Below are 26844 nucleotides of genomic sequence, written 5' to 3'. Positions count from 1 at the left end.
CAATATTAATTTTGACTTATATAAATTCATACCGACTTTGCTTCCATTCCATTGCCACATGGATCACTTCCCTATTTTTTAATTTTTAAAAAAATTTTGTAAAGTTTATTTATTTATTTTGAGAGAGAGAGAGAGTGCATGAGCAGGGGAGGGGAAGAAAGACAGAGAGAATCCCAAGCACAGAGTCTAACTGGGGGCTCAAACCCACAAACCGTGAGCTCATTACCTAAGTAGAAATCAAGAGTCAGAGGTGTAGCTGATGGAGCCACCTAGGCGCCCCTGGATCACTTCCCTATGAACTCTCACTCCCAACAGTGAGAAATCTGCTGTCCATCATCAGCTACCCTTTTAACTAGCTGTTCAATCCCAGTAGACGTGCACAGCGGCACCAGAATTGTTAAACAGCACCCCCACGGAAAACAGCCTTATTCAATGAGACCGACACCATTTTATTTTCCCTTTATTCTTACGCTGAACTCATTTCCAAACTTGCTTAGGTCAGGACATCTTGAACTCATTTCCAAACTTGCTTAAGTCAGCACATTTTTCCCTAACCCACTTCAGTGAGGTCGTTCATGCATTTGCAATACACTTTGATTGTTGTGCCACGTTCTGGATTCCATCATGGAAAGTTCTGTGGTTACTGACAAATGCATAGTGTTGTGTATGCAAAACTCTAGTATGGTACAAAATAGTTTTGCTACTCTCAAAAAATTTCCTCTGCTTCATCTATTCAATTTTTACCTCTCTATAATTTCTGGCAACCATGCATTATTTATTGTCTCTCTAATTTTGCCTTTTCAAGAATGCAGTGTAATTATAGTCATATAGCCTGTAGCATTTCAGATTAGCTTCTTTCATTTAGAAGTATGCATTCGATTCATCCACGTCTTTTTTGTGGCTCAAGAGCTCACTTCTCTTTACTGCTGACTACTGTTGCATTGTATGGATGTACCACAGCTTAATTCATTTTTCTATTATAGAACTTCCATAACACCAGTATACGGGTTTTTTTTTTTTTTTTTTTTTTTTTTTTGTGGCAATTTAAATGTTAAATTAGCTGGGCAACTACCTAGATGCAAGAGTTTTGGAATGCATGATAGAACTTTAGCTTTGAGGAAACCAAAACAAAATTATAGAAAACTGCCAAACTGTCTTGCAGGGTGTCTGTGCCATGATGGATCCCCCAACTCCCCCGCCTCCGCCCGCCCCAGCAATGAAGGAAAATTCCTGTTGCTCGCCTGTGAGTGGTATTTTTAGTTATTGAGTTTTAGCTTTTCTAAGTGTGTAGTTATTTTTACCATCTCCTTATTTTGATCTAATTTAATTCTTCTTGTCACTTGTATATTTTCATGTGTGTGTGTGTGTGTGTGTGTGTGTGTGTGAGGCTTCTCTGTTTAGATCATTTGCTCATTGTTTAATTGGGTTGTTTGCTTTCTTATTACATTTTTAAGAGTTCTCTGTGTACTTTGTAATATAATTTCTTTACCAGATCGGTGTTTGTAAATATTTTCCCTAATCTGTATCTTGTCTTTTCATTTTCCTAATAATGTTTTGCTCAAAGAAGTTTTTAATTTTAATAAAGTCCAATTTACCCAGTTTTTCTTCCATTTACTAACGTTTTGATGTTGTATCTAAAAACTCATCACTGAACCTATAGGATTTTCTCCTTTGCTGCTTTTTAGAAGTTGTGTATTTCTGTATTTTACATCTATAGTTCCTTTGATCTTATCTTTATAAATGATGTAAAGTCTGTGTCTAGGTCTGTGTTTATGTATATGGAAATCCAATTTTTCCAAGTCCAGTTGTTCTAAAAGTTTCTTCCATTAATTACCCTTCTTCCTTTCTCAAAGATCAATGGATTGCATTTGCTTGGCTCTTTCTGGGCTCTCCCTGCTGTTTCATTGACTATGTCTATTCTTTCAACAACATCACACTGCTTTGACTACTGCAGTTTACAGGAAGTCTTGAAATTGGGTAGCATGAGTCTTCCAAATTTGTCCTTTTTCTTTAGTATTGTGTTAGTTTTTTATATACACTTAAGAACCAGTTTGCCACTGTCTTTGAACTAGCTTTTGGGAATTTTGAATGGGGTTATGTTGGATCGATAGATCAAGTTGTGAGCAATTCATATCATACTGTTGAGTCTTAAAATCCATGAAAACTAACTATCTATGCATTTATTTAGATCATCTTTGATTTCTCCCAGCAGAGTATTACAGTTTTCTGCATATAAACATTTTTCATTTGTGTTAGAGTTATACGTAGGTATATCACTTTATTGGGTGCTATTGTAAATGTCATTACCTAAATTTCAGATTCCAATTGTTCATTTGTGATATATAAAAAAGCAATTGAGATTTGAAAATTAACTATTAACTCATTAAAACTTAAACTATAACCTTGTTAATACTCCTATTATTTCAGTATTTCTTTTGGGTAGGAATTTTTAAATCTTGCCATCCTATAAATTAAAACAGCTCTAAGAAATCCATATATTTATTTTTTTAACCATAAAAATATGTTCTGTTCAAATTTCCTCTTTTCCTTGAATCAAAGTATGTTTTCTTGCTTTTCCCATGATTGTTCATTATAATTTATTTACCGAGAAAAATTAAATATTTATATAACATTTATTATTAAATTTATATTAATTTAATGGTTATAAATATTTGTTTAACTTAATATTCATCCTTCTTAACCTTCAATGATCATTAGGTAATTATTTCTTTGGAATAAATTTGTAAAATAACTCCTAGTGAAAATGAAGGGAAATTTGTTAAAGTACCAATGATTTTAAAATTTTAATTTAGAAAGAAACAAAAATTAATATATTTTTGATCAGTTAAACTTCTGTTTTCTTTAATTTGAATCAATACATCAATTGAGTTATATTTTACTATTTTGCATAATCATATTAATGAAAATTCAATTTGTTGAAACGTCTAACAAGAACTCCCTTACTTTTGACTGTGTCTGTAGTTAAGAAATAAACCCTTTTTAGTTTTTGCAAGTATCAACCAACAAAGTGTTATTATTCAAGTTCTGTTCTCAAAAACCACTGTATAGGGTATCACATACTTGCCAGATTTGGAAGAAAGAGAATGTAAAGAGAATGTAAAGAGCAAGACCAGAGAAGTCGATCTCCAAGCAGAAACTTAAATGTTGGTCTTTTCTAGATCTTATCTTCATGCTTTATGACAGTCCATGAAGGATGAAACTCATGAGCATTTATTTTAATTCACAAGTCCCATTTTTGTCTGAAGAGCTTCTTGATAAGTTGACATATCAGATGCAAATAAAGAGATAAACAGATTGAAACAAGAATGCATGTGCTACACATTTTCTATTTAAATCAAATGTCTACATTTCAAAATGTGACTTACAGCATTTTTATCAGGATGCAGAGTTGATTTCTCTGAGGAAAAAAAAACATAGATAGGACTCACTTTTCTTTATATTGTTTTCTGTTCCCTTAATTTTGATAAGAAAAACTATTATTATTGTTTTATATCAAAATAATACAAGCATCCCTTGCTTTCCAAAAGTGAGCACCCCTTTTCACTAATACAGGTCTTTTGTAAAAGCAAAGTGGTGTAAGGCATACTTTCAGAAAAAGGGGGGATACCTGTACTTGGACATACTCCACATCCATCAGCAAAGTGTACAATGTGTTAATTTGGCACATTTTTATATTGCAATATGATTACTCATGAGCATTAGCTAACATGTGTATCATGTTATGTAATGGCCATTTCTTTTTTTTGTGTGTGAGAACATTTAAAGTCTAGTCTCTTAGCAACTTTAAAGTTTATGATACAATATTGTTCAATAGATTTCAATCTTTCTCTGTGCTTTGATTATGGCCACTTTAGTACTGTTCCTGTTGTCACCTTTACTTTACGTCTTTAACACTCGGAGTGGCGGATTTCTGATGACCTGTCTGTCCTCCACAGTGAGAATGTCTAGTGACAAACATCTGTATCAGCATCCCTGTGGGCATTGTCAATAGCATCATATGTCCTGAAGGGTCTATCTCCGAGGATAAGTCATTGAGGACAAAATAGTTTTCTTCTCAATACTATATTTCTCCTACTAAGAAAGTAAGATACATCAGGAATCCAAAACAGTCAAGTTCAGAGAAGCAGAGAGTAGAATGGTAGTGATCAGGGGCTGATGGGAGGAGGAAATGGGGAGATGTTGGTCAAGGGGTATGGTGTTTCTCTGAAGGTGTAATGTACAATAACGTGATTATAGTTAACAGTATTTTATTGTATTCTTAAAGTTTACTAAGAGGGTAGATCCTAAGTGTTATCACCACAAAAGAAAATGAAGAAAAGCAAATGGTGGAGTGCCCGAGTGGCTCAATAGGTTGAGCAACTGACTCTTGATTTCAACTCAGGTCATGAGCCCATGATCGTGGGAGCTCTGCACTGGGAGTGGATCCCGCTTGGGATTCTCTGTCTCCCTTTCTTTCTGCTCCTGCCCAGTTCATGCAAGTTTTCTCTCACTCTCTCTCTCTCTCTTCTCTCTCTCTCAAAGTAAATAAATAAGCATTTAAAAAAAATAAAATGGTAACTATCTGAAGTGATACAGGTATTAATTAGCTTGGTTATAGTGACTATGTCACAATATATGTGTATATAAAATAATTAAATTGTCTGCCTTAAATATACACAAGTTTTAAATGTCAAATGAATACTTAATACTGATCTAAGAAAAGAAAATAAAGTACAGACAGTAATAAATTTTGAATCTGACCAGCTATTATGACAAAATGATACATTACTAACCATTATAAAATTGATAAAAGAAATATATTCAGAAAGTAAGTGTGTTTTGGGCCACCTGGGTGGCTTAGTGGGTTAAGTGTCTGACTTCAGTTCAGGTATGATCTCACAGTTCGTGAGTTTGAGCCCCGCGATGGGCTAGGTGCTGACAGTTTAGAGCCTGGAGCCTGCTTTGGATTCTGTGTCTCCCTCTCTCTGCCTGCTCATGCTCTGTCTTTCTCTGTCTGTCAAAAATAAAGAAAAAAAAAAAAGAAAGTAAGTGTGTTTCATATTATAAAATATAATTGAGATAAAATATTTTAAATAAAATAATGGTTAATGCGACCATTTGGAATTTTTCTGCACTGTCAAAACAGTGAAACACTACTTGCATATGTATATACATATTTAAATTTTTAATATGACCAGGGTTGAGGATTGGAACAAAGATTTGCAAAGCCTTGGCGAAATCCCCGAGGCAGAGGGGCGTAGGATCATATGTTGTGGTTGAGATGAGATCTTTGCGGTGAGTCTGACCTCACACAAGACTGCCCATCGTAGCTCTGTGTGGGCCACCAATGCAAAGGGGGGATAAGATGATGAGAAGAAGAGCTCCAAGAGTATCTGCTTTGGGTTACACATGCACACACACACACACACACACACACACACACACTAAAAGTTGCTTGCATGTCTTCTGTCTACAGTGACTTAGATAAAAGAATATATACTCTGTATCACCTTGAAATATGCTGTATATTTGTCCTTTAGTTACATAAGAAAGCACACCATTCTTTGATTGTCCCAATTATTATTCAGTGTGAGGTGATTCTTATGTAGCCAGTGAGTTTGAGCATGAGGGTTTAGGTACACAGATTAATGACCTCAGAGCCATTTGCATGGTTGGTGCTGTGATCAGTTTACTTCTTTTTTTGTTTGTTTGTTCAGCAGAGAATGCTTTGGAGGAAAAAAAAAATGAGACGTACTAAGTAGAAAAATGGTCAAATAGAAAAAAAAATATGCTGTTTAACTGAGACACACTACACTGCTGTCTCTTTTAACCCGAAGTGCCAGTCTAGGCTTCTTCCCAGGGTGAAATTGGGCCAGGGAAGAGGACTAACTGACATAAATAAAGAGCACGTGCACCTCTGGACTGAAGACTGGAACATTTTGGAAATTCTGTATGGAGATGATGTCAAACAACTTTTTTAAGCCAAGAGTTAACTATCTGGCTCCACACTTAAATTCACTTCAGCTCAACCCATTTCTCCTTCACTCCACTTCTCCCTTTTTGAGAAATGTTCAAACATGCTTAGCTAGGGATATTTTTTAACTCCTCTCAATTCTTGAGGAACTTGTTGTAAATGGCTTTTCTAATATTACAGTTAAGTTTTGTTAGTAGATACTATTATTTACATTTGTATATATTTATTTTAGATCTCCAAATAACTAATTAATCTCTTGAAGTTGGTGCTTTATGCCACTTTAAGCTCTAAACTAGAGTTTATCTAATGACTCTTCAATAATAGAAACCAAAAAAATATTAGAGTGAGACATTATTTTCTGTGTTTTAGGGGAGACCAAGCTTTTTAAAAATAAGAAATGTTTAAAAATAAGGAAACCGTAGGGATGCCTGTGTGCTCGGTTGAGCATCAACTCTTGATCTCAGCTCGGGTCTTGATCTCATGGTCTTGAGATCTAGCCCTGGGATATCAGGCCCCACGTTGGGTGCGGAGCCTGCTTGAGATTCTTTCCCTCTCTCTCCCTCTGCCCTCCATCTCTGTCTCAAAAAGAAAAAAAAAAATAACAGGTGTTAAGGTGAGTTGCCTTTTATAATTTATAAAATTTAAATTATATATATGTATATATATACATATATATGCATAAGTATGTATGTATATGTATGTATATGTATGTATATGTATATTAATATATATATATTAAATTATACATATGTGTATATATATATAAATAAATATATATAATATATTTAAAGTCAGAGTTTAGGAAACAGTGTTTTCCCAGAAAGTGATCCAAATAACTTGTGTAGTTTTAGCTATGAAATGTGACAAAATGTGGTTCAATAAATCTTTCCAAGGGATAAATGAGAACACAACTGAGTCTACAGTCAGCAAGGAATTTGTAATTAAGCCATACTTACTTGTCAGACAATACATCTTTTCTGTCTTTTATATTTCATTTTTGAAGATGCTCATTAAGACAGTTTAGCTGTCCATTGTTGCAAAAATTGCTGAACTGAACATTGCCCTTTCTGCAACATCTAAACACAAATACAATAATTTCTACATGTCTATGGACAGCATTTTCAAAGCCTGTCACTGAATTCTCTCTCTTCACTTCACAGATTTCACCAGCTGCTGACCTTGGTTTGACTAGTTGTGCTAAATGTTCTGGATCTAACAGCTGTTCACTTAGGTCTTGATTTCATGGTTATTCCACCGTTGCCATGGGTACTCATCCAGTTTCTTTGCTTCCAGAGACAACACTTCTGTTCTTTTAACTATGCGTGAGAGTTTTTGTGAAAGTAAGTTTATTATTTGAAAACAGCTCTGATTTGGGCATGAGTATAGTATTATTGCTGATTTCCAAGGAAGGAAACAAAAATAAGACAAAATCTAGAATTTCCAGTGTTTCTTCAGAGTAATCACCAAGAAATCCTCATGTTATTAAGTGTACTTCTATTTGGAAAGAATATAAATTACATTTTTAATTTGGGCCACAACTAAAAAGTAAACCATGGAACTTCCTGATTCCTAGCCTCTGTGCTCCTTTTTCTCAACTAGGTGAGTAGCAAAACTGAACCATTAAATCTCTTTTACAAATCTACCGTTTATCTACTTCTTGGAAGATATTTGGAGAAATTTAAGAAGCTCTGATTTAAGATTCCATGATTATGAATCAATTTTATTATTGTTGCTCAGGTTTTATATTCTATTTCTCAGATTTTATCCAGTTCATAGAAGACTGGTTCAATAAATACATTATTATTCTCTCTTTTCTTAGCAACTAAGTAATAAAGATCTGACATTAAATTCTAGTTTGACATGTGGGCAGCCAAAATCTGGATAAATATTTCTATGATACCACCAATCTACCTGCTTAGATCTGTGTGGTAGATCATTGCTTCGTTGACCCCCCAATGAGTCATATCTCCTAGAATCCATTATCTTGTGAAGTGGCCTCCTACACTGACTCTAGGCTTGGCCAATAGAACATTTGCAAGCATGATGCAAACAAAGCTTGACAAATGCTTACACATTAAGGATTTTTCTTTCAGAGCATTCCTTTCTGAAATCCAGCTGCCATGTTGTGAAAAAGCCCAAGCCAGCCACTTTGAGTCCCTGAACTCTGTAAATAAACTAACTCAAAACAGACATATTTAGGCATACATATAGTACAATAAATCTATAAAGATAAACAAGGGGATTATTATCAGAAAATATTTAAAAAGTGCTAAATTTTTGGATTTTGAAGTGTGTGAGGAATTTTTACCAAGAAGGGCAAAGAGATGTTAAAAGTGTAGGTAATATTTTATCTTGACATGGTTTGAAAAATTTTATCATCTTTCAAAATATACACCTATCTCGGGGTGTTTGGATGGCTCAGTCGGTCAAGCATCCAACTCTTGATTTCTGTGTGGGTCATGATCTCACGATTTGTGGGATTGAACCCTGTGTCCATCTCTGTGCTGACAGTGTGAGCCTGCTTAGGATTCTCTCTTTCCATCTTTCTCTGCCCCTCCCTCAAAATAAGTAACATAAACTTAAAAAATATATACATCCATCTCATACACATTTTCTTATACAAAACATTTCACAATGACAAAGAAATTTAATGACTTACTGTCACATATCAACAGCATAATTACTGTTAGAAACAGAATTATTGTAACTAAATTTTGCACAAGTATGTTGCAGTTGGCCGAGCATTTTCCCATGTATAATTTCTTTTACTTCTGCAATAGAATATCCTAAGGATGAAGATTTTATTTTTATCATACTTGTAGACAATTTTATGCATTTGTATAGATGGATTTGATAAATTGCCCAAGTGATTGAAAAGCAATTAATGGAGGAGAACTCAAATTCCCTCTCTCTCTCTCTCTCTCTCTCTCTCTCTCTGTGTGTGTGTGTGTATATATATATATATATATATATATATATATATATATATATAGTGAAGACAGATTCTTCCATGATACCAGGTTTATTCTGATGCTCCTCTGACCGTGCTATTTCTAATACATTTTAATTGGGCACCTCAATGATTATAAGAAAAATAATTCTCACTTTTTATTAAACATTCCAAGTGTGTTTAAGTATTTTTATAAAATTACAGTTAAAAGTAAACAATAAAAATATGATATTTTTCCTAGTCATTACTAAAAAGCTTTATTGATTCTTATGACTTTCTAAAAGGGACATTTTTAAGTGGAGTCAGTTTTCAAGGGTGGATACATTGTTATGATTTCACTGGCGAGTAAAAGTCATGTATCTCATTTACTGAAGAGAGCTTATTTTGAAACATCATTCTGTTGTCTCCAACAGAGATTTATTCATAGAATAATGCTCTTAAGCTTACTGCTTTGTAAAAGTTTTAGAAACATTGTGAAACTACAAAGTGCATTCACTAATATTAAAACCTTGGAATGTCTTGAGCTACAGCCAATTTGTTTTAGAAGAAATTATGGCTTCTCAATCTTCAGGTGCTTCATTAAATTTTTCACTCCCATTTTTCACGAATCAGACCAATTCCACCGCATAGAAAGACATGTGGGGATGTTGTGAGCTATGGCAGATACTGTTGACATTTTGTCTGTTTTCCTGCACCAAGCTGGCTAATGCTAACAGCAGATCATGAATTCTTGACAAACAGTAGGGGAAAAATACATTAAGACCAAGAGTGATAGTGCTATGTCACTGCTGAAGCGCTGCACTCCATTCAAAATGTTAAGGCTGATTTTTCTCCTGGGCTTTATTTTCTGAATGGATGTTTATAGCCATCTTTGTGGTCTCTAACAAAATGAGAAAAGGACATGTCCCCTAATTCCTGCTGTGCTTTCATTTTTCCATCTAAATTCTTCTCAAATCCTACTTTTGATAATTATGTATTTCCTCCGCACCCTAAATCGTCAATACTCCTGTTTCCTTAAAGTCCATGGAGTTTATACCACACCACTTTGCCTTGATCCCGTTCAAAATGGCATTGATTTTGAATAATTTTGGGGAGTAAGAATAAGAGGGAATGCGGAACTGAAATCATTTAAAAATAATCTTTTGGATGAGTTGATAAAGGATTTTAGGGGAAGGGAATGTAAGATGATTTCACTATAGGAATCTGTATGATGGGATAATGGAGGTGCCAGCCATAGTCCCTGGGAATGATGAAGCAATTAGCTTGGTAGTGTAAGAAAACTCTGATTTCAAAGCAGGTGAAATTTAATAATTCATAGGGTTATGTGTGTGAGATTTCCAATTAAAAAGATAGGCATGAAATGACAGGCATAGATGGGAAATAATTTTAGATACAGAATCCAGTTATAAGCAGTTATATAAATCAAACAATATCATTGTTGGTATATTTAAAATATAATTTTTTCATATATAATTTTTCATATATAATTTTTCATATATAATTCTCAACTATATGAATTTTTATATAATATATATATTTCATATATATAATTTCATATATAATTTTTCATATATAATTTTTCATATATAATTCTCAACTATATGAAGCAAATATGAAGCAAAAACTGAAGCAATTATGATGTTCAACATGTATATAATATGCATCCTGAAATAAAGGGTATGAACTACTATAACTTGAACTTAAAAAAAAAAAGACTTGATTTTTTATAGAAGTTTCAAGTTTATAGCAAAATAGTGCAGGAAATAGGGATTTCCTATCTACCCTCTGCCCCTACACATGCGTAACTTCTCCCATTATCAACATCGCCCACTAGGGTGGTACATTTATTATAATTGATGAACCTACACTGACACATCATTATCCTGCAGAGTCCACAGTTTACATTAGGGTTCACTCTTGGTGCTGCACATTCCATGGGTTTGGACAAATGCATAATGACATGTGTGATATAAGAAATATATGTTTGTTCATTCAGATGACCAAAATATACTCCTCATATGTATTTGGTCTTTGTCCACAATTCTTACCTCACAGCTCCCCAAACCCTTGGAATTTCTTAAGTGTTGAGAATGATAAAGGTGTCTTTTGTTACATTAATGAAGGTGAGTTTTGGATCCCACCAAAGGGTGGAGGCTAATTGCCAGGAGGACCAACCATGTGACTAGACAGTTGGAACTTTCAGCCCCTTCCCCACTCCCCCGCCACCACCTGAGATCTCTGAGGAGGAGATAGGGGCCAGAGGTTGAATCAGCCAATAGCCAATGACTTATCAATTTTGGCTATGCACTGAAGACTCCATGAGAATCCAAGAGGACTGGGATCAGAGAGCTTCTGAATTGATGAACATGTGGAGATCTGGGGAGAGTGGTGCCTTGGACAGGGCATGGAACCTCCCGCCCTTTCCCCATAGCTCACCCTATGCATCTTTTCATCTGTTTATTGATTCTTATCCTTTATCATATCCTTTAATAAACTGGTATACATAAGTAAGTGAATTCTGTGAGCTGCTCTAGCAAATTAAAACAACCTAAGGAGGAAGTCGTAGGACCCTCCAGTCTGTAGTCAGTTGGTCAGAAGGACCAGTAGTAGCCTGGGGCTCGCCACTGGCATCTAAAGTGGGAGGTAGAGAACAGTCTCCAGGACTGAGCCCTTAACCCATGGATCTAATGCTATCTCCAGGTAGTGTCAGAATTGAGTTGAATTCTCAGACACACTCCTGGTATCCGAGAATTACTTGGTGTTGTGTGGGAAGGAATCCATCCCCTCACTGGAACTGGGTCCAGGAATGCAAAAGGAACCTGTATTCACCATTATAGCATCTTACAGAATAGTTTCCGTGTCCTCAAAATCCTCTCTGTTCCACTTATTCATCGTCCCTCCCCCTTCCCCACCGACCTCTGGCAATCATTGATCTTTTTATTATCTCCAGTTTTTCCCTTTCCAGAATGTCATGAAGTTACAATGATATAGTATGCAACCTTCTCGGATTCACTTCTTTTTCTTATTAATATGCTTTTAAGATTATTCCATGTCTTTGCATGGCTTATTAGCTCATGCCTTTTTATCTACTTTTTATCTACTCTTTATCTACTCTATACACGCTTTTTCCCTAAACAATCAAAACCACCTGTGTCAACACCCTGCTTGAAAAGTACAGCTATGGGGGCACCTGGGTGGCTCAGTCGGTTAAGCGCCCAACTCTTGGTTTCTGCTCAGTCATGATCTCATGGTTTATGGGTTCAAGTCCCCCATCAGGCTCTGTGCTGACAGTGCAGAACCTGCTTAGGATCCTCTCTTTTTCCCTCTCTCTATGCCCCTCCTCTGTTTGCTTCCCCTCCCCCCAAATAAATCGATAAACTTAAAAAAAGAAAAAAATAACATTAAAAAAGTATAGCTATTAATTTTAGTGTAAAAGAATAATAACTGGGGAGAACTGTGATTGGAGAGAAAGGGATTTTTCTTTTCCTCTTTAAACTGAAATAAGTTGTTAGCCTTTGGCTACTGGTGTTTACAAATCAAAAAGCTGATTGTCATTGAAGTGTAAAGTTTTGTCCGCCTCTCAATACAAGTATTGTCAAAGGTAACCTAGAGTCTGAAATTCTTAATGAGAAGTTAAGGCAGAACAATTTGGAAACATAATACGAAGGTAAAATTTTATTAAAAGTTACAGAAGAAAGCTTTTCTTCAATGATTACAACATGTATCTTTTCTACTAAAAGACTCAGGGAAAGTAATCATGGTTTTATATCTATTCTCTCTATCTTACAGACATCAAAATGACATGTTTGGAGAATAAATTAATAGATATTGAAGAAGTCTTTTTTTGTGTGAATTTATAGTATATAAGTGTATATTTGGATGATCCTAGATGATATTTTGAAATAAAGCATTATGATAATTGATAGCTAGAGCTGTGTGGTCTCTTATGGATTGTGTCTGTTTGCTCTTTTCTCACTGAGCGGTGAGAATTGACAAGCTGCCAGTTCTGCCTCGAAGATTTTTGACAGTTTGGGTTTTTTTGGTGATACATTATTAAAGGATGTAATAAACAACAAAAAGCTAGCTTTCTTTCCCCCCAAGAAATTGTGAGCATTTCTCCATTTTAAAATGTGCTGCAAGATAGAAGATGACAAGCCTACATTTATTTTGCATTTGATGATTTTCATTGTATCGCATTTAAAATGATGTCAATACATCAAAAACTCTGTAATACAAACACCAAGGACTTCTAATTTCTCTAGGTGAGGTCAGAAGTATTGTTTTGTCGTATTATCCATCTCCAAATCCCAGAAAAAAAATCTCTTTGCTCTTACTGGTATATGCTCGTACTACGTGAACATCTGTTGACTTCCTGAATTATTTCAATCAACCTGATTAAAATCTGTTTACAAATCTTCAATAATTTGATGTGAACACAAACATTTCAGATCTAAGTCAACATAATTTAGTAAATAAATCTTGGCACATCTGGTATAATTAGTAAAGATAGTTCATACTTTTAATTAATTTGACTGGTTTCTGAGCCAAAATGGATATTTGAAATTACGACTCTTAAAATTCTTGGAAGTAACTCTGGTAACAAAAACTTTCACAATGACTTTTCCCAGCATCAAAGTTCACCTACTGTTTACAAATCAGTCATGACTTCATCTTATAGAGTGACCTGATCAAGTAATTTATATGACAATATTTTTTAAACATCTATTTATTTATTTTGAGGGAGAGCACATTCAAGTGGGGGAGGGGCAGAGAGTGAGAGAGAAAGAGAGAATCCCAAGCAGGCCCCATGCTCAGTGTGGAGCCCCATGTGAGTCTCGATCTCCTGACCCTGTGATCATCCCCAGAGCTGAGTTCAAGAGTCAGATGCTCAATTGACTGAACCACCCGGGCCCCCATATGACTCAGTTTAAGAGAGAATATTTTTATTCCATAATTGCACAGAATTAAAGTAGACATACTCAAGGTTGAAATGGACCTCAGTTAAATAGCTATGTCCCGCATATGATATACCCAGTTATTATCGAATTATTTTCCAAGAGGAGGAGGACATTACACTAGAAGAGAGAGTAAGATGATTTGAGGAGGTTGTTAGAATCCATTCATATAACAAAGGAAATGTGACCAATTGACAGTGCTGAAGAGACAGGAAGTAGACTCAAAATCAAATTTAAATATGGAATTTGAGAACAAGATGTTAAAAACAAGAGCAACCAATAGAATTTAAGCTATAAGTAGTTAGTGAGAAGTCCACACAGTTGACTATTTTCTTAGGTCTACTCCATCCATACCAGTTGAGTATTACTTCTGGAGATGGGAGAGGTATGCCTATGCTCAAGTTTGCTTATGTTTGAAATTGAAAAAAATACTATATTTCTAGTGGTCTTAACTGACTTCTTATTCCAAGACGATAAGTGGTTCTATTCAAAATTAATTGTCATAGAGGAACATTCTTCTCTTTATCTTGCTTGGGCTTCTTGATCGCAGTACATATAATGACCATTGTTGAGGTAACATCAGACAAATAGAATAAAGCTCTCAAATTAGTGAAATAATGTTTGACAAAGTTTTAAATTAATGCTGATATCAGGGCGCCTGGGTGGCCTAGTCAGTTTTGCGCCTGACTCTTGGTTTAAGTTCGGGTCGTGTTCCTCCAGCTTCGTGAGTTTGAGCCCCACACTGGGCTCTGCAGTGACAGCATGGATCCTGCTTGGGATTCTCTCTCTCCCTTTCCCTGCCTTCCCCCGCTCATGCTGTCTCTGTCTCTCTCAAAATAAATAAATAAAACTTTTTCAGAAAAACAAACAAACATAAGTTAATACTGATATCTTGTAAAGGTAATTTAAAAATTTAAATAATTAAAAAAATTTTTTTAAGTTTTTATTTTAATCACCTGGTGCTCATCACGACAAGTCTACACCCTAATCCTTATCATTTATTTCATCCATCTCCTGCCCACCTGAAAGTTCTGAAAAGAAAAGAAAAGAAAGAAAGAAAGAAAGAAAGAAAGTTTTATGGAGAAACAGGTTAAGTCTAAAAACTCAACAGACTGTTTCCAGCTTGTTCCCACACATCTTTACCTCAACAGCAAATATTCTGTTTTGCATTAAATACTGATGTTGTGATAGTTGACCTGTAGACTATATTCATTTAGGTGAAGTCCTTTTCTAAAGGTTCATAGTATAAAGGTGGACACTTGCTTTTTTTTATGTAGGGAACTATATCTGGTTATTCTTCAAGCATCTACGTTCTATCTGTCATTAGAGCTTCAAGATAATTATGTATTATTATTATTATTATTATTATTATTATTATTATTCAGGCATTCTCTTGTGAGAAGCAACCACCATTCATGTAGGTTCTTCTAGTTTTAGGCTAGGGTACCAACCATGGGCTGATCTGAACCGTCTACTCCATTTTCTTTGCTTTCCTCTTACTGCCATGAACATGACTGTCTTTGTATATCTTGTCTGGGCCTTTCTACCCTCTTGCCTCTCTGGAGGTTGGATTTAGCTCCTGGTCAATTGAGGGGAGTCTATGTTAATGTGTTCCTACATTCTCAATTGCATGTTTGTAGGCTTTGAAAAGAATTTCAGGAGGGAGTTGCAGCTTCTGCCAAAACTCTGTCCACTGAGTAGCAGTCTGAATCTCGGTCTTAAGCACTGTTCATCCAGGATGCCTCTCCTCAGTATGCTGATGGCTTTGAGTTTATTAAATTTTGTGTCATGCCCTGTGTGCCATAATTAAATACAGGCCACAACAAATGCTTTATTAGAATTAAGATTACTGCATTTTAATGCAGAATATCAAAAAATAGGTGACCTGAACTAAATTATTTCACTGTTCACATTCCTTCACAGAAAGACATATATACTGCTGAGTTCGTGGTGACTATAGAAATAAAGAGGGGTTCAAAAGAGAGATGAATGACAAAGAAAAGAAAGGACAATATTGATCTAAAAGTAACAATTTATGAAAAGCAAATTCAATCAAAAATTGTGTTGTACACAAAAATTGAATACAATAATATCCTGCCATCATTCTTGTAAATGAAGTATAAGTGTGATAAGATGAAAATTGTATATAAAAATCAGTGACTGACTCTGGTCAAAGCAGCAGGATATATAAATATTTACAAGGAAACTTAAAAACATTGCCTTTGCACTAACTTAATGAGGTTGCAAAGAATGACTGCTGGCGTTCGTTTCGTAATCATGTGCCAGATCTCAAATGTTAAGGTGATAATTGCTGAAGGCTACAACTATTGTTGTAATTAGCTCATCTTTAAGGTCTCATGCCTATGACAGACATTTTTGATGTGCTGCTTATTCTGGCCAAAGCCTAGGACCAAAGCTAATCCAGGCTTCACTTACTATTTATATTTTCATATACTTTTGAATAAAAAAGTTGTTGGGTGGTCTACATATCATTAAGTTAAATTAAAAGTTAGACAATCAAGTTTGCCTATCTACTTATATGATTGACTTAGGTAAATGATATTTATAAAACATGTACATAATAATTTAAAGACTGCCATATGTTGCTTGAGTCAAATTATTAAAATAAAGAAATCAATAAAATAGATATATTGAAGATAGGATTTTAAAATTACGACTGGGAAAAGAGAGGGAGACAAACCACAAGAGACTCTTAATGATAGAGAGCAAACAGGGTTGATGGTAGGAGGTGAGTCAGGAGAGGGACTAGATGGGTGATGGCTATCAAGAAGGGCACTATTTGGCTATTGTTGAGAGTGCTGCTATAAACATTGGGGTACAAGTGTCCCTATGCATCAGTACTCCTGTATCCCTTGGGTAAATTCCTAGCAGTGCTATTGCTGGGTCATAGGGTAGGTCTATTTTTAATTTTCTGAGGAACCTCCACACTGCTTTCCAGAGCGGCTGCACCAATTTGCATTCCCACCAATAGTGCAAGAGGGTTCCCGTTTCTCCACATCCTCGCCAGCATCTATAGTCTCCTGATTTGTTCATTTTGGCCACTCTGACTGGCGTGAGGTGATATCTGAGTGTGGTTTTGATTTGTATTTCCCTGATAAGGAGCGACGTTGAGCATCTTTTCATGTGCCTGTTGGCCATCCGGATGTCTTCTTTAATAAGCCATACAGAGAAAGACAGATACCATATGTTTTCACTCTTATGTGGATCCTGAGAAACTTAACAGAAACCCATGGGGGAGGGGAAGGAAAAAAAAAAGAGGTTAGAGTGGGAGAGAGCCAAAGTATACGAGACTCTTAAAAACTGAGAACAAACTGAGGGTTGATGGGGGGTGGGAGGGAAGGGAGGGTGAGGATGGGTATTGAGGAGGGCACCTTTTGGGATGAGCACTGGGTGTTGTATGGAAACCAATTTGACAATAAATTTCATATATTGAAAAAAAAAAAAAAAGAAGGGCACTAGTTGAGATGAGCACTGAGTGGTGATGAGTCACTGAATTCTACTCCTGAAGCCAAGATTGCACTGTATGTTAACTAACTAAAATTTAAATAAAATAGTAAACAGGACTGCCCTATGATACATACATACATACATATAAATAAATAAAATTACAACCTGAAACATTTGAGGCCATATCTTAATTAACCGCTCAGATATTTTGTTAGTTAGTTTTTTGGTCAGTATCGACACTTCATCATAAATACATTATTATGTGAAAAACTTTGAAAGTATGTATTCTCCTTCTTAGTTTTAAATAAAAATGCCATACTCAAATGGCCTTATATGTGAAAGCATGTTTCTGATACTATTTATAAATCCTCCATGAGGTGAATTGCTATGCTTCTGTTCATTAGTCTCCAAGAAAAGGGAAAACCTATTTTAAGGTACACATCTGGGAACACTGGAATTCTACATATGCAGTGTTTTCCTAAATGTTTAATACTACCAATTGAAAATTCATATGCTGTCTCTTTATTAGAGTAACCCTGACATCAATAATGCAAGTTGGGCTTTTCATTTTTATAAAACAGTATAAGAATGCTTCCTCACTTTGACATCAACCAAAATAAATACCACTCTACCTAATCAAATGGGGAACTCTTGCCAGGATTTTAATGTAGTAGGTAGTTAGGCATAATGTTATAATGTCATTTTCAGTGTAGAGTATCATTCAGGATTTACTAACAATGAAGCATAGTAAAACATATAACCCTCCATAGTAAAGGAGGATTGAAAATACCTGGGTGTAAACAATAGCTCAACTAATTCTACTGATGGAAAATTATGAGAATGAACACCTGCAGGTGTCATTGTCCCCATATGTGCTATCATAGTAACAGTAAGATTTTTATAATTGCTCTGAAAATTATAAATATCATAAAAATGCAAAAAATAATGGTATACAAATAGTTAAAACTAATAGTTTTAATTAAGTTTCAAAAGTACATAATTAAGATGGCGAGAGGGGTGCCTGGGTGGCTCAATCAGTTGAACAGCTGACCTTGGCTAAGATCATGATCTTGAGGTTCACAAGTTTGAGCCCCTCATTGAGCTCTGTGCTGACCTCTCAGCGCCTGGAGCCTGTTTTAGATTCTGTGTCTCCCTTTCTCTCTGCTCCTCCTCTGCTCATGCTCTGTTTCTCTCTCTTTCAAAAAATAAACAAACATTGAAAATAATAATAAAAAAAGATGATGAGATTAAAAAGTAAAAAAAAAATAGGGGTGCTGGGTGGCTTGGTCAGTTGAGCATTAGGTCATGATCACAGAATTTGTGGGACTGAGCCCTGCCATCTGTGTGCAGCCTTCCTGAGATTCTCTCTCCTCTCTCTCAGCCTCACGCCTGCTCACATGTGTACACATGTGTGATCTCTCTCTCAAAATAAATAAATAAACATTTAAAATAAAATAGAATGAAAAGTAAAAATAAAGACAGATTTTAGGATAGGAGCAATAAAGGGAAAGAGGAAATAAACAGAAAAAAACGAAAATATGAGAAATCAGACTTTATATGGACACAAATAAAAAACAGAGATAAGATACAAGACAAAACAATATTTTTAAAAAAGAATGGGGGCACCTGGTTGGCTCAGTCTGTTGAGCATCTGACTTTGGCTCAGGTCATGATCTCATGGTTTGTGGGTTCGAACCCTGCATAGGGCTCTGTGCTGACAGTGTGGAGCCCGCTTCAGATCCTCTGTTGTCCTCTCTGCACCTCCCCTGCTCACCCTATCTCTCTCTCAAAAATAAAATAAACATTAAAAAAAAAAAAAGAATGTGGAGCAGAAAGAAAATTAAAAAAAAATAAAAAGAGTAGAGGATAAAGAAAGCGACAAAAGAAAGAAAAGGAATTGAAAGAAGAAAAAATAGAACAAGTAAGGAAAGAAAATGTTCCATTTCTTACATTCCCCTTTACAGAAATCCTCCAACCCCACCCTAGGTTAACAGGCTAGTTTTGCTTGAAATTCTATTCATATGTGATCCCGAACACGACACTCTACCTTTTGGATATTCTGTTGAACTTCTTGTTCCGTTTTATTTTGCATTTAATTTTAATAGATGGGGAAAAACTGTTGTATCTCATTCATTTCTGAAGCCATATCTTCTACTTGGATTCTAATTAGATGCCAGAAAATGTGTTAAAATTAAAATTAAATATTACATTTAATGAAAATATATTGTTTTCACCACTTTCTAGGGTGATAATTGATGTATAATAAACTGCATTTATTTAATGTGTGCTATTTGCTGAGTTTTGACCTATCTAGATACTGGGAAACCATCAGTATGATCAAAATAAGGTACATTTTGCTCATCCTCAAAAGTTTTCTTGTGCCCATCTGTAATATGTCTTTCCTTCCGTTCTTCTTTCTAGAAAATCACTGATCTGTTTTCTTTTAATATAGATTAGATTTTATATTCTAGAAGTTTATCAAAATGAGTTTACACAGTATATACTCAGTATTATATTATCCAACTTCTTTCACTCAGAGTAATTATTTTGAGAGCTCTCTATACTGTTGCATATCACAGTTTTACATTTTAACCATTTTAATGAATAGAAGGTGGTTTCAAGTTGTGACTTTAATTTTAAATGACCTTAAATGTGTAGAACATTTCATTGTGTTTACTGGCAATTCATATATCTTCTTAGGTGACCTGTCTGCCCAGATCTTTTTGACCATTTATATCAGATTGTTTTATTATTATCACTGTTTCAAGAGTTCTTTATATTTCAAGAAAGTTGCTCCCTGTGTGTGGTCCACCTTTTAATTTCTTGAATTTTAGTTATAAAAAATCCAATTTATGTTTTTGTTTATTCTTATGATTTGCTTATCTCGTGTTTTAGCAAAGAAATCTTTCCATGTTCAAATGTTTTCACTCATGTTTTTACAATTTTCTATTTTTAGGTTTTACATTTAGGTGTGTGATTCATTCCAACTTGTGTGTGTGTGTGTGTGTGTGTGTGTGTGCAAGTGTTAATGCTTGATGATTATTGTTTTCCGTAGGAACAATCAGTTGAATTTACACAATTTTTGAAAAAACATTTATTTCCTGAATGGCGTTGACACTTGTTGAAAATCAAGTGGGCCCATACATTAGGTTAGTCTAGAACTCTTTATGATTTTTAGTAAACTCTTTGTAATTTTTAGCATAAAATACAGCTGGCATTTGATTTAGATTGTGTTTAACCTATATACGAATTTATGGGTAATTGGCATCTTAAAAAAATACTGGTTCTTCTGATATATTAACAAGTATATATCATAATTATCCATGCCTTTTTTCATTTGTCCTTGTACTGTTTTGTAAATTTCACTGTAAAGATACTGGACATGGTATGTTAGATTCACTCTACAGTATCCCATAGATTTTTGAGCATAGCTTTTTGAGCAAATGGAATTTTTAGAATTTATTTTTTGCTAATTATCCAGTACTAATATATAAGAACAAAATTGATTTTTGTACAACTTTATATCCTTGCTAAATTATTTTCTTTCTAGAACTGATTTGTAGATTTCTGGAGTATTCTATGCAATAATATTATATCAAATTAGAGAAAGTTCTATTTCATCATGAATTGTATGGATTTTATTTTAACTTCTTTCATTATAATGGCTAGAATGACCAATAAAATCCTGTATAGAAATGGTTAAATTTGGCAAATGTGCCTTTTTTTTAGATACATTAGAAGGAAACAATTTAATGTTTCATCATTATACATTGTTAGTGGTTGAATTTTCATAAATGTTTTTTATCAGCTTGAGTATATTTCTTATTATCTTAGTTTGCTTAGCGTTTAAAAAAATCATGAATGGGTATTAAATTAAACTTTTATTGTTCTGTTAATATGATAAATGCATTTATTGATTTTTGAACATTAAGTAACTTTGCATTCCTGAGGGTCAATCTCCGGCAGTAAAAAAAACGTCCTAGTGAATTATATGATTTTGGACCCTAAGGGCAAAGAGCAATGAAGAAACACCTACTCAAGGAAATCTATGAAAATTCAATAGGAGGGGCGCCTGGGTGGCTCAGTGGGTTAAGTGGCAGACTTTGGCTGAGGTCATGCTGCCACGGTCCATGGATTCGAGCCCCGCGTTTGGCTCTGTGTTGACAGCTCAGAGCCTGCGTGGGATTCTGTGTCTCTCTCTTTCTCTGCACCTCCCCCATTCACACTCTGTCTCTTTTTCTCTCTCAAAAATAAATAAATATTAAAAACATTTAAAAAAAAGACAAATTTGTTTATAAAAAAAGAAAAGATAATTCAGTAGGGAAGGTTAGGGAACAGAAGAGTTGGGAGGGGCCCACATAGAGTCCAGAAATATCGAACACAGACCTTACGCACAATTCCTTCAAAGAAACCAATTTAGGGCCTAGCTCAAAACAAAGAACAATCGGCAGGCCACTGGTGCAGTGTCACAGCTTTGTAGAGTCAAGAGGAGAGGGAGACCTGTACCACTGTCATTCCAGGGTGACTGTGCCAACAAAGTCCTGCTTCCCTGAGGAACAACATCCAAGGCTTCACATGCAGCGTGGAGTCACAGAAATAATCCAAACAGTCATTAAAAACTACAAAAAGGAAATAACCATAAGCCCTGGAAGAAAGGGTACCTGTACCCAGATTTTCCATAAAGCATTGCCTAAAATGTCAGGTTCCCGTTAAAAAAAAAAAAGCCAAAAAACCCCACAAAAACAAAAACAACAACAAAAACAACAACCAAACCAAAACAAAACAACAACAACAAAAAGCTGTCATGGGGCCTTCAAAGAAATAGGAAAGTATGGCCCACACGCCAGAAAAAAAGGGGCAGGAGATACAAACTCTCTATGAGAGTGCCCGGATGTTAGATTTGAAAATATTAACTCTAAGTAGGCTCTGAAAAGTTAGGCATGTATATTGTAATCTTGGGCACAATTACTGAAAACTAATAGAAAGAATTTTGGCCAAAAAACAAGTTGTAGGTGATATAAAATAGCCTATTAATATATTAAAATAATGACAAAAAAAGGAAGGAAAGAAAAACAATGGAATAAAAATGAGAACATGATACATAGTAAAAGTAAAAGATTGACTCCATCTTTTCCGTAGTTTATTAAAGGTTAATATTATAAGCCTCTGTTTACAAGGCACCTGGCGACATAAGTGACTCAAAAAGCAAAGCTCAGCTACATGGCGTCAACAGAAGGTACAGTTTTAATGTAAATGTAGCTATGAAAGTAAGTGAATAAAAAAGATAACACATTCAAATAGTATGTATGATATTAGTCAAACAGAACTTAAAAGAGAGCGTATCACTAGAGAGATAAAGGGATGTCTTATAATGATCGAAGGGACTGATTTTAGACCAGACTGATACATGCGGTTCAGTTCAGGTATTTAACATTTGTGGTACAGGTTTGGGTCTGCGTGCCCATGTAGAAGCCAAGTTGAGAACTGTGTCTGTTCACATCAGAATTACTGGATTTCCTTCTTGGGCTCTCTTCTCTCCAAAATTCCCTGCTCACCTATCTGTCACTGTGCCTTCTTTCCCTAGTTTCTATGTCCAGAAAGAAGGCAAGTTTCTATCAAAGTTGTAACAGCTCATCTGGTCCCCTGCTCCATACCCAGAGTCCATTCTTGGGGGCAAAGTCCGAAGAGCAAAAAGGCACAAAGGAGAAATAAAAGGGGACCCTCATTTCCTTGTTAGTCTTTCCTCTAAGTGTTGGTCATCTTCCAAATGTTTCCTACATTCATTTGATTTTCAGAGTCACCAGTACTTTGTTTTTCTGCAGATATGAGAGTGATAGCCAGCATTGCAGATAAACTGCAGAGGTTAATGCCAGCAAAGCAGAAATGGAACTCATGAGTTTTGCTTTATAAATGCAACTTGGAGTTTATTTAGAGATGAAAATTAGATTCATTGTCCCATTTGCTAAATTAGACAGGGATATGAGGATCAATTTTAGTTACTGAATTTTGAATGCAAGTATGGAATTGTCAGATTATTCTAGGTAAATTTAAACTTGATGTCATTATTCCTAGTTGTGATACATTGAGTCTAATTCATATTGATGTCATATTGAGGGTATATTCAGTATTAGTATAAGCCAAACAAAAAATAGAACGCAGTGAGCAGCTCATGATAGAATAATAAAGACGGATATTTGGGAACATGATTTCTTACGAAGCCACAGTGATGCAGTGCAATTTTCCTATCAACAGCGCTCACGATCTTTGGGAAATCCTGGCATAAAACCAAACTGCTCTATAATCAAAATGCTTTTTTCAAAAGTTTCCAAAGAGACTCAGACTTGAAATAACTTGCCTTTCTGAATGATAAAGTTGTTTTTAATATTAGTGACATTGCCTTCACCTTAAATTTCTGCCCTTGGAAGAAAACTCAATCATTAAATTGTCAATAAGATGCGTCCAGGTGACACTAATTTCTCAAAAGCTGTCTAAGTTAAAAGCTCAGATAAGAGCTTCCCCTCCCCCCCATTTAAATCTGACAGCACATTAAACTTTGCTTTTTAATATGGCACATGATTTACATATGACAATTTTGAATACTTGGGTATTCATTCAATTTTGAATACTTTGAATACTTCGCTCCAACTGGGGGATGAAAACTTTCTTTGCTTTTATATCTAAGACTCTGGTCACTTTTGACCTGATGAGAATTCAGACTTCAGTGATAAGGTGGTAAATCAATCAAGTCTGCTTTAGGTTTGCATTATTACACTGCACCCTTAGCAAATATTCTTAAAAAAATAAAATAGTAAGAATGAGCATCACAAGTCTTGAGTGACAGAAGTCACCCCAAAGGAGCTGGTCTTTCCTCCGTTATGATCTTTTCCACGTACATCCCACATCAAAAACAAGAAAGAAAAAAAAAACACTCAGGAGGGGCGCCTGGGTGGCTGGGTCGGTTAAGCTGTCTACTGTTGACTTCTGCTGGGGTTCATGAGATCAAGCTCCATGTCAGGCTCTGTACTAACAGCCCCGAGCCTACTTGGGATTTTCTTTTTTCCTCTCTCCTTGCCTCTCACCCCTGCTTGTGCCCATGTGTACACACGTGCACTCGCTCTCTCTCACTCGTTCTAAATAAATAAATTAATTAATTAATTAAAAAAAAACACTCAGGGGAAAAATGTCTGTGAACATCTGGACTTCAAATCAGTGATTCCACAAATCTTGACCTTCTGTCTCCCACTTTTTAATTGTCGCCTCCTTGGTTTTCCCTGCTGTTTGGCTCTATACTTGATCTTTCCTCTTTGTCTAGACCACTTCTACCAGAAACAAGATCCAGATACTTTATTTCTACTCTTACATTACACCCCTTGAGGCAGGTTTTATATCCATGGTTTTGCACATTATGGCTGTGGTTAAAATATATTCGTCCCCTATGTGATGTCCATTGTTCCGTAAATGGACATTGTCCTGGATTGGAATGATGTATTGGCACAGCTAGGTTAATAGTATTAATGTTTGGATTTCTAATTTTAGCTTCAACTGTAAACAGCTTGTAACTCTTCACTCCCATGATTACAATAAGCAAAGTTTGGACAAATGCAAACGCAATAACTTAGATCCATCAAAAAACTCAGTTTGGGGGAAACTGCTACCTGTTACTCTGGAGAGACAGGCTTATATAGGGAGACATCATGAGGTCTGTTCGACGGCAAGAGAAGCTACTGAATCCGTTAACTGAAGAAACAAGGAAATGGTAACTTTGATAAGCAGCCTGAGAGACAGTGTGGATTAACATGAATGTGAGAAATGCCTGGAACAGCATTCTTTTGTTTAAGTTTATTTTTATTTTGAGAGAGAGAGAGGGAGCATGACAGGGAGGGGCAGAGAGAGAGGGAGAGTGAGAGATAATCCAAAGCATGCTCTGCACTGTCAGCACAGAGTCCCATGTGGGACTTGAACTCACGAAATGTGAGATCATGACCTGAGCCAAAATCAAGAGTCAGGCGCTTAACTGACTGAGCCGTCCAGGAGCCCCATGGGAACTGCCTTATTAAGGGGGGGGGGCACACCTCTGCGGACTTTCCCTGCAGGGAGCTTGTAAGTTTCTCACTGACAATATCTGAGAACAATCCCTTCGTGTACCTGGAAGGGGCAGGAGAAGAGAAAAATTGTGAAATAGCTTCGGAGACTTCTCCATAATTGAGGTCTAAACTCAGAAGGGAAAGATTTGATAGGGTTTTATTTCACTTGTAAGAAGGGATTCCTCTTTCTCTAGCCCTATCTAGCATTTTTGTCTTACCTAAGGCAGGGGGAAAACACTGCCACCACCCTCAAGAAAAATCAAAGCAAATTTAACAGGTGAAAGAGCTTCAAAGAGATAGATTGGGAATGATGATATCAGGGAAAGAAATGGAGGGTAGGAGCCCCTGTGCTCAGTTGGTTGAGCCCCTGGCTTCAGCTCAGGTCATGATCTCACAGTTTGTGAGTTTGAGCCCCGCATCAGGCTCATTGCTGTCAGTGCAGAGCCTGCTTCAGATCCTCTGCCTACCCTTCTCTCCCTCCCCTTCTCATGCTCTCTCTCTCAAAAATGAATAAACCTGTAAAAAAAAAAAAAAAAAGAAATAGAGGGAAGAAGAAGGGGCTATAATACTGGAAGACACATAAGAAGGAAGGTCACCACTCTAAGACACCAGTCCACTAAAAGTCCACACCAGCCCTCCACAGCAGGTCAGATACAAGTTATTGGCCAAGCCACAGGCCAAATCTCTTGGGTTAGCTGCTGTCACCAGTTCATGATAGATATCTGATGAGACAGTCATGTGGTACATAACATGGCTGCCTAAGGGATGATTGCTCAATAGGGGAAGTTAGCATGTCCTATCTGCTGTTGAAGATAGGGACAGTGCTTTGTTTATCACAGTATGTCAAGTAATGCTCACAGTACGTGCTCATTAAATACTTCTTGAGTGAAGGAATAAAGGACAATGTAATAAAATTGCAAACTGCATCAGAAGTCAAGAGGAGCTGGTAAATCCACCATGATACCCTATAGATACCTGGGTGAGGAAGAGGAATGAGATTCATACTCAACCACTTGCTCTATGGCTTTAAATGGTGGGGACTGCCATAAATGCCATGATCTCAAGGAGATACCCAAGGTAACTGTATTCAAGTTGCGGTTCCTGGTTTTCTAAAATACCATGTATTAGTAGATGACTAACACACATTATAGGAAGGAATAAGCAGTAACAAGTTATGAAGACCGTCACCCCACTACTGGGCCCCCACCACCAACAGCTAAAACCACAGCTATTATAGTAACATTTACGTGGCACATTTATTTCTACCCACAGTAGCCGTAAAACCTCGCGCATAAATGTTATACAAATGTTCACATTCATGTATGTGCTCTTTGAATGGCTATTAGTTTCTTTATTCTCCCTGTGTGAACTGAGGATAAGTAATATAAAACTAGCCACTTTTATTTCTTTTAT

Source organism: Panthera onca, chromosome A1, assembly GCF_046562875.1.
Source record: "Panthera onca isolate mPanOnc1 chromosome A1, mPanOnc1 haplotype 2, whole genome shotgun sequence".
NCBI lineage: Eukaryota > Metazoa > Chordata > Mammalia > Carnivora > Felidae > Panthera > Panthera onca.
Note: the sequence above shows the minus strand (reverse complement) of the source record.